This window comes from Bos indicus, chromosome 2, assembly GCF_029378745.1.
Source record: "Bos indicus isolate NIAB-ARS_2022 breed Sahiwal x Tharparkar chromosome 2, NIAB-ARS_B.indTharparkar_mat_pri_1.0, whole genome shotgun sequence".
Classification (NCBI taxonomy): Eukaryota; Metazoa; Chordata; class Mammalia; order Artiodactyla; family Bovidae; genus Bos; species Bos indicus.
The window spans coordinates 61,446,161-61,464,461 of NC_091761.1; positions in this window are offsets into that span (position 1 = coordinate 61,446,161).

Below are 18,301 nucleotides of genomic sequence, written 5' to 3' on the forward strand. Positions count from 1 at the left end.
TGATAGCAGTCATTCTGACTGGCGTGAGATAGTACCTCATTGTGGTTTTGATTTGCATTTCTATGAACCTAGATAGCATATTTAAAAGCAGAGACATTACTTTGCCAACAAAGGTCCGTCTAGTCAAGGCTACGGTTTTTCCAGTAGTCATGTATGGATGTGAGAGTTGGACTATAAAGAAAGCTGAGCGCTGAAGAATTGATGCTTTTGAACTGTGGTGTTGGAAAAGACTCTTAAGAGTCCCTTGGACTGCAAGAAGATCCAACCAGTCTATCCTAAAGGAGACCAGTCCTGGGTGTTAATTGGAAGGACTGATGTTGAAGCTGAAACTCCAATACTTTGGCCACCTCATGTGAAGAGTTGACTCATTGGAAAAGACCTTAATGTTGGGAAGGATTGGGGGCAGGAGGAGAAGGGGATAACAGAGGATGAGATGGCTGGATGGCATCACCGACTCAATGGGCATGGGTTTGGGTAGACTCCGGGAGTTGATGATGGACAGGGAGGCCTGGCGTGCTGCAGTCCATGGGGTCGCAAAGAGTTGGACACGACTGAGTGACTGGACTGAACTGAACTGATAATGAGTGATGTTGCTGGCTTCATACCTTGAGTTTCTTAAATGGTGGCAGTGTCAATACTCCCATATTCTTATTTCCTCTATGAATCCATTTATGTTAGATTCCAATTTTACTTTTTGGTTCTTTGCCACACTCTCATTTTTGTTGGACAATTCCCACTTTTTTTAAAAATTTTTATTTCTTTATTTTTGGCTGTGCTGGGGCTTTCTCTAGTTGCAGTGACCGGGGGCTACTCTTTGATGCAGTGCACAGCTTCTCATTGCTGGGGCTTCTCTTGTTGTGGAACATGAGCTCTAGGCACACGGACTTCAGGAGTTGCAGTACGTGGGCTCAGTAGTTGGGGCGCACAAGCTTAGTTGCTCCAAAGGATGTTTGGTTTTCCCAGACCAAGCGAATCCATGTCCCCTGCATTGGCAGGCAAATTCTTAACTGCTGGACCACCAAGAAAGTCCAATTCCACTTTCAACGATCTGTTTTTGTAAAATGTCATGAGTTCATCAGTAGATGATGTTATCTGTATGAACTAACATGTGCAGTCATCAGTTACTGACACACTTTGAAAAAAGTGATGTGATTGGTCACGAATCATGATGAATATCTGTTATTTATGGAGGGATCTGTAGACTGAAGAGCTAGCAATGACATTTGTATTTTCTGGTAACTGAAATCTGAACCATGTTGTTAGAGGACAGGTATAATTTAACAAGATGGTAGAAACTGAAAATTGTATTTATCAGAACCATGCAAAGCTAGGACTACATATATGTGTATGCATTGACATCGAAAACTCTTCATGTAAGCTGGATATTATTTGCTCCTTCACCTTTCTGCTGTTGGAAGATCAGCTTCTATGGACTACATCAACCAGGTAACCTTCATAATGTCTTCTAATTGGATTTAATCTTCGGAAGGCACCAAGAAGAAATCAGGAGGAGGGAGAAGAGAAAACTAATTATTTTCCTTCTTTGCTGGGCCACATTGTGGCCTTGGCTGCTCTCCTTTCCTGAAGGCCACAGCTTCCTCTCTACAACCACAGCTTCTTCTCAGGTCCAATTGCTGCTTCCTCTCTGCCCCTTCAGGCCTAACGAGGGTAACAGCTTCCTATGGTTGCTGGCTCTTGGATGTTTCACTGTCCCTTTATAGCTTCCTTTAAAGCTTCCCAAACCTTTGGGGCTTCCCTGGTGGCTCAGATGGCAAAGAGTCTGCCTGCAGCGCAGGAGACCCAGGTTTGATCCCTGGGTCGGGAAGAGCCCCTGGAGAAGGGAATGGCTACCCACTCCAGTATTCTTGCCTTGGAAATCCCATGGACACAGGAGCCTAGCCAACTACAGTCCATATATACAACAATATATATATGTGCTCAGAAAGAGGTCTGAAAGGATATAAACAGTAACCTTGTTTTTAGCCCCTTGCTTTTTTCCTGTCTGCTTTTAGAAATAATTGGATTACAAGTATTAATGGTTATATGAGCTTCAAATTAGTTATTTATTTCTCTGATTTAGTCAAATATACAAGTTTCCAGATTAACCACTCTACTTTTTAACATACTCAGTCAGACATATCTTTGAGTGTGCTTTAAAGCTGTTCTAACAAGAGTTGATCATGCAGCAGTATGCATTAAGAAACTGCTGAACAGAGACAAGTTTTAGGAATTAAATGAGATCACTTTTCTGCTTTCTTAAATGAGGAAACTTAGATCATGCTTTATTCCCTAACAGGCTCCTGCACCTGGGCTGTCACTAGATCTAATATGGGATAGCTGACGTTTTCCAATTTGCAGGAAAACTGTCGACAAGCACACATAGCTTTATTGTTGTTCTGGCTGATTATTAGCCATAGCCTCCATGGATCCAACTTAATATTTCCCTTCAGAACCAGACCTAATTGAATTTTCCACCTGTGAGAAGCATTAACATGCTAATTCCAAAATTCTTTTGTTTTCTTATTACTGGTCACCAGAATATTTAACAAAGCAAAGCAGACATGGTAGGGCTCAACATATACACAAAATGGAGTATGAAAATGTCAATGTGGCTTTATCACTTGAAATGCTGAAGATTGTTTGGGTTTTTTTTTAATTTTTAAGGTACTAAGAAAGTAAAACATTTCTTGAAATATTTTTAAGGAAACCTATCATAGAAGAGCATCCTCAAAGAAGATCTGTCACTGGAATTCCTTCCCTTTGCCCTAACAGTTTACACAGCATTATTCGCAGAATGCACCATGCTGCTTTTCTGATTCGAGATTAATGACATATTTCTTCCATAACATTTTTATGTTTGCCCACTTTTTATAAGACATTTAAAAACTGTAATAATAATAGTATCCTAGTTTATTTTTACTTTCCAAGTCTAGTAGACATGGAACGAATAACTGTTGAACAAAATACTTCCCACTTTGCTCTAATGCATCTACGTGGAATGCTATCAGGTTTGAGTAGTGTCTAGAAGAGGAGAGGGATCTTAAGCAGGCCCAGGCTATGGGTCAAGTAGCAGAACCTGTAGTTATTATGGTATCAGTGCGGTGGTAAGAAAAGGTACCCTGTGGAGTTTATAGGAAGCCCCAACAGGAGAATCACAACATAGACCTGTTAGCTTCTGGAGCAAGTCTATGCCATCTGCAGCAGAGATATATATACCATTCAGTAAACAACCTGTTTGCTACAGGGCCCTGGTGAAGATAGAACATGTGACCATAGGACATCAAGTGACCATGCAACCAGACCTCTCCACTATGTGCAAGGTTCTGGCAGATCCACCAAATTACAAGGGTCAAAGCAATCCATCATAAGATAGTGGTAGGTACATCTGGGACCAGGCACGAATAGAAAAAGGCCCAAGTAGGCTGGATAAGCAGAACTCCCAGAGGCCCTTGTCATCACCACAGCTACTTCCTTGCTTCCCTCAAACTTATGGCCATGTATGGGGGAATCAGGAACAAGGAGATTTCCTTAAGGCCAGCTGGCAGAGGAAGAAAAGGCCATGATTGGTTCCTGGTTGAGCTGACCTGGCAAGTGGCTGCTGCTGTTTCACTACCACTCAAAAGTGGCCTTGAAAGGCTTGAAATCCTCCAAAACAGTGCCTCTGGCTGTCTTTGGCTTTTGTATGGAAAGAGAAGTGGCCCAAGGTAAGACCATATATAACACTTGTGGGCACAGGTGAATGGCTAGGCTGATTAGTCAGAGGCCAAGAAAGAGAAAGATTGGAAATTCGAGAATAAGGAGAGAAGGCATGGACTTCCTTTGTGGTCCACTGGTTAGGAATCCGCCTGCCAATGCAGGGTACATGGGTTCAATCCCTGGTCTGGGAAGTTCCCACATGCCACGGAGAAACTAAATCCAAGCGTCACAACTACTGAAGCCCACACACCTAGAGCCATCCTCTGCAACAAGAGAAGCCACCACAGTGAGCCCGTGCACTGCAATGAAGACCCAGAACAGACAAAAATAAATGAATAAATAAATTTTTAAAAAGAAAAGGCATATGGACAGATGTATGGGAGTACGAACAGAATGTAAAGATCTTAGTATTACATGTTGCTGTTGTTGAGTCACTAAGTCGTTTCCGACTCTTTGTGACCCCATGGACTGCAGCATGCCAGGCTTCTCTGTCCTTCACCATCTCCCAATGTTTGCTCAAACTTACGTCCATTGAGTCAGTGATGCCATCCAACCATCTCATCCTGTCTTCCATGTTAATGCCTACCAGAGACCATCCACCACAGAAGAGGCGCTAGTAGACAGTAAGGCAGCTGATGTCAGCTGGGGTCTCAGCAGTTGCAGTTCTCAGGCTCTAAAGAGCTGGCTCAGTAGTTGTGGCACATGGGCTTAGTTCCTTCAGGGTATGTGGAATCTTCCCAGAACAGGCGTTGAACCCGTGTCCCCTGCTTTGGCAGTGGATTCTTATTGACTGTACCACCAGAGAAGTCCTACCAGAGCCTTTTCTTCAAGGCTCCATCAACAATGAGATGACCCCCATATCTGTATGGATTCATCTAACTCTCCACCACTCATCATTGCATGGGAAAAAAAAGAATGGAGGAGTCTGCTTCTGGTTTTAGCCTCTTGCTTACACCATTGCTGCTGCTGCATCGCTTCAGTTGTGTCTGACTCTGTGCGACCCCATAGACGGCAGCCAACCAGGCTTCCCGTCCCTGGAATTCTCCAGGCAAGAACACTGGAGTGGGTTGCCATTTCCTTCTCCAATGCGTGAAAGTGAGAAGTGAAAGTGAAGTCGCTGAGTCGTGTCCAACTCTGTTGACCCCATGGACTGCAGCCTACCAGGCTCCTCCATCCACGGGATTTTCCAGGCAAAAGTACTGGAGTGGGGTGCCATTGCCTTCTCCGTACACCACTGCAGTAAGTGCTTAATGGTTTAGCTCTTTCATTTTGGGCTTATTTTATTGATCAGCTATTCAGACATTTGACAACTTAGCTCTTTCCCAACTCAGCTATGTTCCTGACACTGATCTATTATATACTGCACCCCCAGAAGCTTCAACCCTTATAGAAGGATAGGGGGCCTTTTGAATGCTTGACCAAGGCTCCTCTGTGGAGCCTAACGTGGTCAACCACTGCAAGATACACAGTGCCCGTTAGGTAGAATACAAGGGCCTGGGATACAGGAGGTAGAAGGAGTGACCCAGATCACCATCTCTTCCAGCGGTCCACCTGGGAAATTAGTGTTCCCTTCCCTACAGAATGAAACTGTGTGAATCTAAAGGTCCTGGTTCCCTGAGAGTAAGTACTTCCACCAGGAGACACAATAGAGCCCCATAGAGACACAATAGAACTTGAAAGACACAGTAGAGCTTAAAACTACAGCTGCTGTCCTGCTGTTTCAGGCTCCTCATGCCAGAAAGCAGGAGGCATGGAAGAGTCAATACTGGCAAGTTTTGTTGATCTGATTGGCGGGAGGAAGGAGGGCAGCTATCGTACAGTGAGAAGAAAATGTTTGAACGTCAGACCCAATAGAGGGGCTTCTCCTCATACATCTGCTAAGCAGTTTTAGCCATGGCCTGAGGAAGGCACCATGACCAAAGGCTTAGGCCCTCAACTACAAAGTTCTGTGTCACCCCACTAACTAAGCCACCTACAGCAATGGTACTGGCTGAGAGTGAGGGGAATCTAGAATAAGTGGTAGAGGAGGAGTCATGATGAGTATCAGTTGTAGCCTCAAGAACAGCTTCAGCTGCAAGGGCTGTCTTTCATTCTACTAACCTTCCTCTTGTAAGTTTCTCCAAGAAAAGTGCCAGCCAGGATCCTGGAAATGCTGTTCCCAGACGCAGTTACTTGCTATATAAAAGCAAGTCGATCTGAGAGATGTAAGCGTGGGCTGTAGTGGATGCTGTGATGTGCCACCCACACATCCTCTTCAGGACCTCATTCACCACCAGCTGAGGGAGTGTGGCTGTTGAAGGCTCACAGCCACATACATCCCTTTCTAGGAATTGCCCTTGACTGAAGGAAGGTGCTTCATTTAAAGTTACACTTCTTCCCCAAAGGCAGCCTGTAGTCAATGACTGCTTGATACTGGGGCAAAGGCCCAGTCCCCTGCCTTGATCTGGGATGACTCTGAGGGCACATCTGACCTCCAGGGCTATCTGTGGGGTTGACTGAGGTCTCTTCATCACAGTTCAGCTTCTGCCTCTTCCTGGTTGTGCTTTCTTTAATTCTGCTAGGTACTGACCCCAAAATCACTCCCCCTTAAATCTCCTGCACAGAAATCTGTGTCAGAGTGCATTTCTGAGGACCAAGACAATGGGGAAGATGTAGTCTCAGAGCTTCCCCCTCTAGGCAGAATGACCAGAAGAGCATACCCTTGTATAAGCCACAATGAAATCAAAGAAATCCAGGTTCAGTACAACCCACTGAGCTATATTTACTGAAAGCTGGTAAGCTGCCCTAGGAAATAGGATATATGTAAAAACTAAATGTGGTCTCAGTTATTCTTTTTAAATTGGCAAGGGGGAAAAATTGCAATGGAACTACCGTCATGCCAGAGAGAGGGCGTCATTGTTCTGGAGGACAGTTTGGCAGCACCTGTCAAGAGTATTCAAATGCTTTTCCCTTTGACTCATTAATTCCTCAGAAAACTATCTAAAGACGTAAATAAAGTTTGTAAAAACATACTACATGGATGAACTTTATAGTAATCTAGATAGCCATTAAAACAATACTGAAATATATTTATCAACTGAAAATGTTCAAGACATATTGTTGTTAAAAAAAACAGCTGTACAATAATGTGTTTCACATGGAAGAATACACATCATCAAAATACTAACCAATAATATTTCTGTGTGATACAATTTGGGGTGGCTTTTATTTGTTCACTTACTTATTCCTCTGCCTTTGTCTGTTTCCCTCTGAATATGTATTACTTGGAATTGTTAAAATTATAATTTACTGTAAAGAATGAATGATTTTTTTGCCTCCCAATAGGTTTTCTCAATAGATTATCCCAATAGGTTATACTTTGGCCACCTGATGTGAAGAGCCGACTCACTGGAAAAGACCCTGATGCTGGGAAAGATTGCGGGCAGGAGGAAAATGGGGCTGCAGAGGATGAAATGGTTGGATGGCATCACTGATTCAATGGACACGAGTTTGAGCAAACTCCGGGAGATAGTGAAGGACAGGGGAGCCTGGCATGCTGCAGTCCATGGGGTTGCAAAGAGTCAGATCAGACATGACTTGTGACTGAACGATGAACGATGATGAGGTTATCTAATTTTACAGAAAATATCCTAACTAGAATCTCGCATTTCACCTTTCTACTTTTATATCACTTTATACTTTGTATATTTTGTTATACTTGAATTTTTCTACAATGTATATTTATATTCATAATCTGCCTCCATCATTAGGTTGTAAGTTTCTAAGAGCCCTATCTACAAAAACGTCTGCCCACTGCAGGATATCCCAACACACTGATGACTGAAGGAGGATTCCTACACAGAGCTGTAGCACAGAAGGGACCAGTAGCAGCACAAAATACTATAGCCCTTTGCTTCTGTTAATTAAAATATGTAACAACAGCAACAAAACCCACACATGCCTCACACCCTCAGAAACTCTGGTGGAAGTCATGCTAGGAGTCAGTCTAGCTGTCCTTAACTGCGTCCCACATACTGTGCAGTGCAATAATTTCTGAAACATTGCTATCAGTCATAACCCCTGAAGGGAGCATGGGCTCTTTTTGGTTTTGTGCTTCCTTTTTGTTTTGTTTCATTTAATTATTCAGAATAACCTGGTGGACTTGCATTCAGATCAGAAGAATGTTTCTTGGTTCCGTGTGATCTGCTTGTAAGTGCCTCTTATTCTGAGCTGCCTGTCAACCCACCAGTCTGCCGTGCCCAGGATGAGTCTACAGAGGCTGATAAAAGATGGATGACTAGCCCATGATGCCTGCATAGCCTGCCACAACTGCACATGAAGAATACGAATCCCTTTTTGTCTTGAAGAAAGTGTTGTGAAATTTCATTTCTCAATTAAACCCAAGAAGATGTGTTTGATCTCTTTATGAAACACTAGGTAATTACTGGGCTAAACCACAACAGAAAAAGTTTACCTAGTTGAGGCTCAACAGCAAGAAGGAATGAATTCTATCCAAGTCTTCAGTATGCTCCACTTCAGTCTGGCCCTGTAGAACGTAAGCTCCACAACAGACAGCCACTGCTGTTGCTGCTAAGTCACTTCAGTCATGTCCAACTCTGTGCGACCCCATAGACAACAACCCACCAGGCTCCTCTGTCCCTGGGATTCTCCAGACAAGAATACTGGAGTAGGTTGCTATTTCCTGCTCCAATGCATGAAAGTGAAAAATGAAGTGAAGTCGCTCATTCGTGTCCGACTCTTCGCGACCCCATGGACTGTAGCCTACCAGGCCCCTCTGTCCATGGGATTTTCCAGGCAAGAGTACTGGAGTGGGTTGCCATGTCCTTCTCCAACAACCACTGCAGTATCAATAATACCTTAATATCAACACATAATAGGTATTCATTAAATACTGGTTGCTCACTTCTGTATAATGTCCAGAGGGTTGCAGGGTCATAATCTCCCGGCTACCTTTGTTTCTAGAGTGACAATGGATATTCTCATATAAAGACTCCCCTCAAGTAATAACTGCAACCAGCCAGTATTATTTAGTGCTATGCCTGGTTGTGATGGGCAGTTCTCTTTATTTTCAGAAACTTCAGGAAATATCCTCCCATTGCCTATTTTGGGGATCTCTGTTCTCCCAGAAGATGGGGCAAGAAGCTAGGACTCTTAATCTTGGGGTGCTTCTTCTCTTGACCCTGAGCCACCTCAGTGGCCCAACCCAGGAATCTCCATGACAGGAAGAGCCTGGCTGTCCTGTCCTTCGTTGGCCATTTTCTTTTAAGTTAGCCAAGGCCCCAAAGATGCAAACGAAAGCTGAGGCTTTTAGGAAGGTAAGAGATGAGAAGGGCAGGTGCTCCAAGCTTTGCTTTGAAACTTTACTTTTTCTCTGCCTGTAATCCTTGAGAAATGGTAAGAGTAAGGACCGAACAAGAAGTGCTGAGGAAATGGGAAATGGACACGTGGACAGAGGGGACGGACTTTGTACCCAAGGAGGGAGCCAAGTGCAGCACGACTCTGGTCACTTTGGTTTAATGATGTTGAGGTCTCTTCACTCACATGGAAAGTAAGAACTGGTTTTACTTACTGTTGATTTTTTTCCCCTCCTGTGGATGAAATAACTGAAACCTAGAGGAATGAACCAGTGCTACTGAACTGTTTAAATTATTTTCGTGTTAATAGTACACTTTGAGTATCTTTTTCCACATTAAAAAAATCTTTCTGAATTATAAATGTTTTCCTTACGTTATTTAACAATGTACACTGTTTAAACAAAAATAAACTGAATTCAAACCTTAAAAAAAAAAAAAATGGTTGAGTAAATGAACAGATGGCGCAAAGTTTGAGGATTGCTGAGATTTTTAGGGGTACCAGGTAGCTTCTGTTACACAAATAACTGTTCCCACTGGCAGACTGTACCCTGTAATTCTAAAGTCAGAACTTAACCCATTTGCCTTGAGGTTTTTATTTCACTTAAAATGAAAATGCCCTGTGCGTTGGTAAGAGAATAAAAAATTTCAAGTCTTTATTGAATTTGTTAAAACACTGCTTCTGGTTTATGTTTTGTTTTTGTGGGTCACGAGGCATGTGGGATCTTAGCTCCCCAACCAGGGATCCCCAACCAGGGATCAAACCCTCATGGCAAGGCAAAGTCTTAACCACTGGACCTCCAGAAAAGTCCCCAGTAAAAGAATAAATTGGTACAACCTTACTGAAAAGCAACTTGGCAGTTTATGAAAATGGAAAACATTCATTCACTTTCACCTAGGACCAACCCTTTCAGAAATTTATCCTCCAGAAATACACACATACAAAGAGGTTGATTGCATTATTGTTTCTAATGGGGGGGGTGGGGGCGGCAAGGGGAAGCAAGATGGGGAAAAAAATCCCTAACCTAACCTACATACCCATATGTAGAGGATTGGTTAGGAGGAAGCAATTTAACCACTGACTCTCCTCTTCCACCAAAGACTCTCTGTGATCTTGACTCCCTCTCTCCTCCAGGGTGCTTCTAAGAGGCATGAGCCAGTGGTGACAACTGAGACACCTGAGAGGCACAGAGGCAGGAGATACCAAGTGGCTCAGAGCCTTCATGGGACTGGAACAAGAGACTAGGTGAGGATCTGAAGGGGTGCATAAGAGGATCTGATATCATAGCTGTATTTTTTACAAGAATGCTTGTCTTTTAGAGGAGATACATACTGGAATACTTACAAAAGAAATTGTATAATGTCAGAAATTTATTCCCAAATAATTTGGTGTCAGGAGAAGATGGGTTATAGATCCAACAATACTGAACTAGGTGACAGATACATGGGAGTACATATTTCTATTTCATATATTTGGAATTTTCTATAACAAAAAATTTTCTTAAGAAAATATGCTCTTTGGTTTCTTAGGAGATGTTAAGACTTCCCAAGTTCCCAGTTTTAATCAGCCAATAAAAATATTTGATATCAAGCCAAAAGATAACCAACCTAATCAAGGCAGAAAACTACATATGCCAACTGGGAGATGGAATGTTTCCAGCATTCAGAGAAAGGAGACAGAACCATAGGCTGGGAGGCCAGAAAGCCTCCTAGAGAAGGTGGGACAGTATGGAGACAGGTCTAATCATAATGGACACATATCCCCTGTTGGCAAGGGGTCTCTGGGTCCCTGGAAATGGGTATGCCAACAACCTCAGCCCTACCTGGATCCTCATATCAGGAAGTGGATTCCTGGAACACTGGTGTTTGCTCTTGGATTGCCTCAAAAATTCTGACGTTAAGACATGCTTTGGGCCAAAGTTTCTCCCAGGCACATGTCATACCGTTCTTGGTCTTTCCTCCCAAGTGGCAGTGATGTTTATGAAGCCCTTCATAACATCCATCTTCCACCAGTCTCCAATGGGTGGTCCTAAATACAGCTAAATTGCAGAACTCATTCACTTTGGCAGATGGTGGTGTGCAATTCTACGGTGTTGTGGGCTAACCAACCTTAACTGGTACAGAGCAGGCAGTACAGTGGGCTACAGTGGTTCTCTTTGGCTAAGCACTAATAAGAGTACTTACAACAAGGTTAGACACACACACACACACACACACACGTTACACCATAGTATGTTTATGTTATACAAGTATATTTTTATGGAAAATACTTCAGAGACAAACAGCATTATAGTGAATCAGTACTGAGGAGGGTTAAATAGAATATGAGTATGATATCTATTAATATATGCCAGGCATATTTGCACATATTATGAAGCACTTTGCACATATTATCTCTTTTTAAATTTTATTTTTTGATTTTGCTGGGTCTTCATTGCTGTGCATGGGCTTTGTCTATTTGCAACAAGCAGGGGCTACTCTCCAGTTGCAGTCTGAGGGCTTCTCATTGTGGTGGCTTCATTTGCTGTGAAGCACAGGCTCAAGGGTGCGTGGGCACAGTAGCTGTGGCTTGTGGGCTCCAGAGCACAGGCTCAGCAGTTGTGCTAAGCACACGGGCTTAGTTGCCTCACGGCATGTGGAATTCTTCCAGACCAGGGATTGGACCCATGTACCCTGCATTGACAGGCCGATTCTTAACCATTGGACCACCAGGGAAGTCCTATTATCTCTTTAAATCCTTACAATGACAGCCCTATTGGCAGGTTTTATTATCATCCCTCAGATAAAAAACTCATTATAAATTATCTTATTTACTCTTTATAACAATAGTGCAATTAACAGGTTAACAGTTTCCATTATTGTCCCACAGAGAGGTTAAGTACTCTGCACAGAGAGTTCAAGTATACTGCACAGAGAGGTTAAGTAACTTACGTAGTGGAGCCAGGACTCAAATCCAGAGCCCAAGTGCTTAACTGCTGAGGCTATGCCAACAACTCAAAAACGTTGCTTCAGGTACAACTGGATTCTGGTGCAAGGTTCCAAGTGACTGCCTCTTTATCGTACACACTTTTGTAGAGAAAAAGACTTCCCCATATTTGCCTTTGGAGGAGGACGAGTAGCTAATGCCAATTTTCTTGGGGAAGGACAGTATGCAGGGAAGTTGCTAGCCCGTCTAGTAACTGTGCAATCCAGAATAAAGTTCTCTTAGTCCAGGGTGATTGGCTGAGCTGGTAGAGTCTGACTAGATTTCAGCAGCCCTGGACCTTGGCTACCATAGATGGTAATCCCAGCCATAGGAGTACAAGAGGGAGTCACAGGAAACCTTCATGGAGTGAGAAGCACTCATTCCATCACAGGTGTTGGGGGCCATGTAGTCTCCCCTCTATCCCTGAGTTGCCAGAGGGAGTAACTGCTGACTGGCTCTCTCCCCCTGCACCTTTGCTCCAACAGCCAATGGTTTCCAAAGCACTGAAGCCTATGTCAAGGGCCTCTCAACCCAGAGAGAGCAGAGCAGGTCTCTGTAGCCCAACTTAGTGGCCACCACTCACTCTGCTTCTTGGGCTCCCATCACACTCCCCTGCAATCTAACTCCCACCCCCTCCACAACCTTGAAATCCCTTTGGCCGTGTTCAGTCTCTGTCCTCCTTGACACTCTGCAGCCTTCACTAACGACAATGACTGGTGCTAGAGTCTTCTCTTTTGATTTTTCAGTTTCTCTTCCTATTTTTTTGGCTGTTCTTTCCCAGCCTCTCTCATGGCATTTTCCTCCTCAACCTCCTTTTAAATGTTGGTATTCCCCAGGGCCTCACACGTGGACCCACCTTCTCTTTCTTCAGATGCTCTCTGGGTGATCACATCTATTACTGAGGCTTCCCTAGTGTCTCTTCTGAGGAGTCCTCAATCTGTTTCTGTTGCCTAAATCTTTCTTAAATTTGAGAAGAAAAAAAAGTGAATTTCAACAAACCTCTGCTTACACAATTCTTTAAATTAAAAAATTTTTTATTCTTTTTTAATTTTTTTAATTGTCTCTTTTTTTTCTTTGCAAAGTCTTAACCACTGGGTTACCAGGGAAGTCTGAGTACTTTCATTTTACAATGCTCTTTAGATACACATTAGCCAAAACCTTAGAGCTCAAGATTTAGGTCACTCAATATCCAGAAATATCCACTGCAAAACACTTAGCAAAGCCTATTCTTGTTGTAAAAGAGTTAGCTAAATCACACTGTTTTGTTAGGGAAAAAAATTCAACTTTGTTCTTTAGTTCAAACAAAAATGTTAATATTGTTTCAAGAAATAGTCTTAAAAAACACTGAGAGACAAAATATGGAACATACTTAGTAAAATTAATGATTAAAAACAGTCAAATTGATATTAAAATAATACTGATATAATTCAGTTCAGTTCGGTTGCACAGTCATATCCACTCTTTGCAACCCATCGGCTGCAGCATGCCAGGCTTTCCTGTCCATCACCAACTCCCAGAGTTTGCTCAAACTCATGTTCATCGAGTCGGTGATGCCATCCAACCATCTCTTCCTCTGCTATCCCTTTCTCCTCCTGCCTTCAATCTTACCCAGCATCAGGGTCTTTTCCAATGAGTCAGTTCTTCGCATCAAGTGGCCAAAGGGAGTTTCAGCTTTAGCTTCAGTCCTTCCAATGAATATTCAGGACTGATTTCCTTTAGGATTGACTGGTTTGATCTCCTTGCAGTCCAAGGGACTCTCAAGAGTCTTCTCCAACACTGCATTTCAAAAGCATCAATTCTTTGGTGCTCAGCTTTCTTTAGAGTCCAAGTTTCACATCCATACATGACTACTGGAAAAACCATAGCTTTGACTAGATGGACCTTTGACAGCAAAGTAATGTCTCTGCTTTTTAATATGCTGTCTAGGTTGGCCATAGCTTTTCTTCCAAGGAGCAAGCATCTTTTAATTTTGTGGCTGCAGTCACCATCTGTAGTGATTTTGGAGCCCCCCAAAAATAAAGTCTGTCACTGTTCCCCATCTATTTTCTATGAAGTGATGGGACCAGATGCTATGAGCTTAGTTTTTTGAATGTTAAGTTTTAAGCCAACTTTTTCACTCTCCTCTTTCACTTTCATCAAGAGGCTCTTTAGTTCTTCTTTGCTTTCTCCCATAAGGGTGGTGTCATCTGCATATCTGAGGTTATTGATATTTCTCCCAGCAATCTTTATTCCAGCTTATGCTTCATCCAGCTTAGCATTTCGCATGATGTACTCAGCATATAAGTTAAATAAGCAAGGGTGACAATATACAGGCTTGACATACTCCTTTCCCAATTTGGAACCAGTCTGTTGTTCCATGTCTGGTTCTACTCCTCCTGCCTCTCAGGAGGCAGGTAAGGTGGTCTGGTATTCCCATCTCTTGAAGAATTTTCCACAGTTTGTTGTGATTCACACAGTCAAAGAGGTGGTAAGAATACACAGAAGAACCATACAAAAAATATCTTAAAGACCCAACCTCAATGGTGTGATCACTCGCCTAGAGCCAGACATCCTGGAATGCAAAGTCAAGTGGGCCTTAGGAAGCATCACCAATATAATTAAATTTCCGATTTTTATAACAGCTATAAAAACAGAAATACATTTATATGATGTTTCTCTTTTCTTAATTTACAACAATGTACAGTAAGTACAGTCAAAAATAATGTTTTTATATAAATTGAGAAGTCTAATGAAAGTTTTAAATATTTTTGCAGTAATTGTGTTTGTGTATAATTCTTTGGAAAAAATTACATAGGAATTATATAAAAACAGGTAAGGGAATTTCCCAGCAGTCCAGAGGTTAAGCCTCCACATTTCCAATGCAGCAGGTACGGGTTTAGTCCCTGGTGGGGGAACTGAGGATCCTGTGTGCCATGCAGCATAGCCAAGAAATTATTTGTAAAAATAAATTAATTAAATTTTTTAAAACAGATAAAAACTGCCATCATTGCCTCTTCCCTCACCAGTCTTTTTGCCGTACATCATGACTAAATTTCTCATACATAAATAACAAAAGAGGAAGGCAAATGACTAAAAATGCATTTAATCATGTACTGCTAAAAATGAATTGGTCAGCAGCTAACATATAATTCTCTTATTTTGCTAATAAGAAGTAATATATATTAAATATTTTAAGAGGATTGACTTTCTTTGGAGGAAAATATTTCATACCATGATTTGATAAATATATTATTGAATATTGTATACCACCTAAAATCAACCATGTAAAAATTTAATCTGCTGATTTTATTCAAAATATATTGAAGTGTTAATAAGCCAGGAAAAAAATATTACAATTAACTTTAAAAGATTCAGTATCATCAACCTGTATTGCTACAGCCCAGCATAAGATATGTTTCAGGAAAGAAGAACACTTATCTTTTAGAGAGTCTTTCTGAAATATCTACAAATGAAATAATATGAAATCCTTTTGAAGGATTTCCTTCAAAGTCATAAGGGAGTGGTGAGAATTGTACTTTATGGTCTTCTTCCTAAACCCCCTAACTACAGTCTAAACATGAGAAAAATATCAGACAAATCCCAATTGTGGGATATTCTGCAAAATACCTAAGCAGTAATCTTGAAAACTATCAATGTCATCAAAACCAAGAAAATTCTGAGAAAGTGTCAGACCAGCGGAAACTAGAGATACAAGTGAATGTGATATGGTATTCTGGGTGGGATCCTGGAAGAGAAGAAGAACATTAGGTGAAAACCAGTGAAATTCTGGAGAAGGAAATGGCAACCCACTCCGGTATTCTTGCCTGAAGAATCCCAGGGACAGGGGAGCCGGGTGGGCTGCCATCTATGGGGTCGCACAGAGTTGGACACAACTGAAGCGACTTAGCCACAGCAGCAGCAGTGAAATCCAAATGAAGTATGGAGTTTAGTTAATAATACTGTACTGAAATTGGTTCTTTAGTTGTGACAAATATACTGTGATAACATAAGATGTTAACAATAGGGGGAAATGGGCATAGAGTATATGAGAACTCTGTACTATCTTTTGCAAGACTATTTTAAAAGACAAATCCAGGACTTTTCCGGTGGTCCAGTGGCTAAGAATCTGCCTGCCAATGCAGGGGACATGGGTTAGATCCCTGATCTGGGAAGATCCCACATGCTGGAGGGCAACTAAGCCAGTGAGCCAAAACTGTTGAGCCCGAGCCCCGCAATTAAGAGAAAGCCCTCAAGCAGCAACAAAGACCCAATGCAGCCAAAAATAAATAAATAAAAGACAATTCTAAAATAAAAAATTTAAGGGACTTCCCTAGCAATACAGTGGTGAAGACTCTGCTCTCAACATGGGGGACGCTGGTTTGATCCTTGACTAGGGAACTAACATCCCGCATGCTGTCCAGCCAAAAACAAATAAGTAAAATAAAAATTTTAAGATAATCATTATGGAGAGGGAAAGCAGATGGGGTGTATGGTTGGGACAGAATTGGCCACGTGTTAGTGGTTACTGGGGCTATGTAATGGAAGTTCATTATACTTCTCTGTCTATATTCATTTATGATTGAAATTATTATAAGGTTAAAAAATACATATATTGTGTTGGGGGGGTCCTCAAAGCCATCCACAGGTTCTGTGATTTGCTAGGAGGACTCTTGTTATTCAGCGGCTCAGTCATGACCAACTCTGCAACCCCATGGACAGCAGTATGCCAGCCTTCCCTGTCTTTCATTGTCTCCCAGAGTTTGCTTAAACTCATGTTCATTGAGTCAATGATGCCATCCAACGATCTAGGACGCAGCATATAATCATACTCACAGCTATGAATTTCTTTTATTATAAGCTTTATTTGAGTTAAATATAGAAAACAATATACTTTTATTTGCAATTTAATGATGCAAGTTGTTATGGCAATATAAAATTGTTTACAGTAATTCCTTTTATTATATATTATCCTTTTGAACATTATATGTATGTAAGGAATAAAGCTAATCATTTATGAATTTTAACAATAATCAGAAAATTTTCTTCCAAAAAAATTTCCTTAAGTATGATACTAGGTATAAAGCTCATAATTGCCAAAATATTAAGTGTGTGAACCTGTCATTAAATAAAGATAAATATCCTTACAGTGAAAGGACAGAAAATAAAGCACAGGGGGCAAAGTTCAGACAAAACCAAGCACAAGCTCCCTCTGAAGTCACACAGAATGCACTTAATTCCTTCCCAGGATCACACGTGACTACCAGGGAAGCTCAACTGGAGAAGCCTAGTGCTGTTACTGAAGATTGGTTACATAAGCACCCTCTGCCTAGCACATGTTAAGATTCCAGACTCTCAGAAAATATTCAGTATCAACCACACTGTAAAACATTTTAGACACAGTGAGCCATCCATACCATTTAGGTCAAGTGTAATATCGACGTAGGGAAATATTTAGCAGTCAAGTTCCCAAATGTGAGCCAAAGGCCAACCCTGCCAACAAGCCTTTATAAGGATAGTCTCAGGCCTAAATGCACACACACACGCATACACATGCACACACAGAGGCATAACACTCTCTGATACAGCACAAGGATGTTTTGTAACTCACATTCTCCTCTTCTCACACACACACACAAAGGCATACCACTCTCTGAAACAGCACAAGGATGTTTTATAACTCACATGCTCCTCTTCTATGGAAGGTACCTCCACAATACACACTTGGAGACCCCATCTCCTATTTTGGTCCATTGATGAATGTCTGAAGGCAGGAGGAAGGGCCTGTGAGGTGTGGAGGGCTGAGAAGAACACGTTCCAAGTTTCTCTGTGGGGATAGCCATAAATAAGCCTGGAACTGCACTTTTGTTCTTTGCTTTTTTCCTTCTGTAGGTGGTACTTTAGTTCTGAGACGTCTACCTGGAGAAAGAGAAGGAAAAGAAAAATGGAAGAGAAAAGAAGAAGGCTTTCTGAGAGACTGAGACAGAATCCCATCAGCAAAATGTTCCTAGATATCTCCTGGATCCATTCTTATGCCAGTGCAGGAGGGTTGGGAATATCATGAAACAGGTGAGTTTAAGGTTCCTAAAAGTATATACAAGTGGTGATGTTCTATGGGCAGGCAGATCTGGAGCTGGTGAAGAGCTGAGGGATACAGATCTGCAAGGGTTCCCATCCCCTTCAAATGAGGTAATACACACCATCTGATACACTACAGTACACAAGCAATGAACTCTTTTGTTAAATCTTGTAAATGTCTTGTGAATAGGGGCTTCAACTTATGTGTGTGTGTGTTAAAAGAATGACTGTAGCT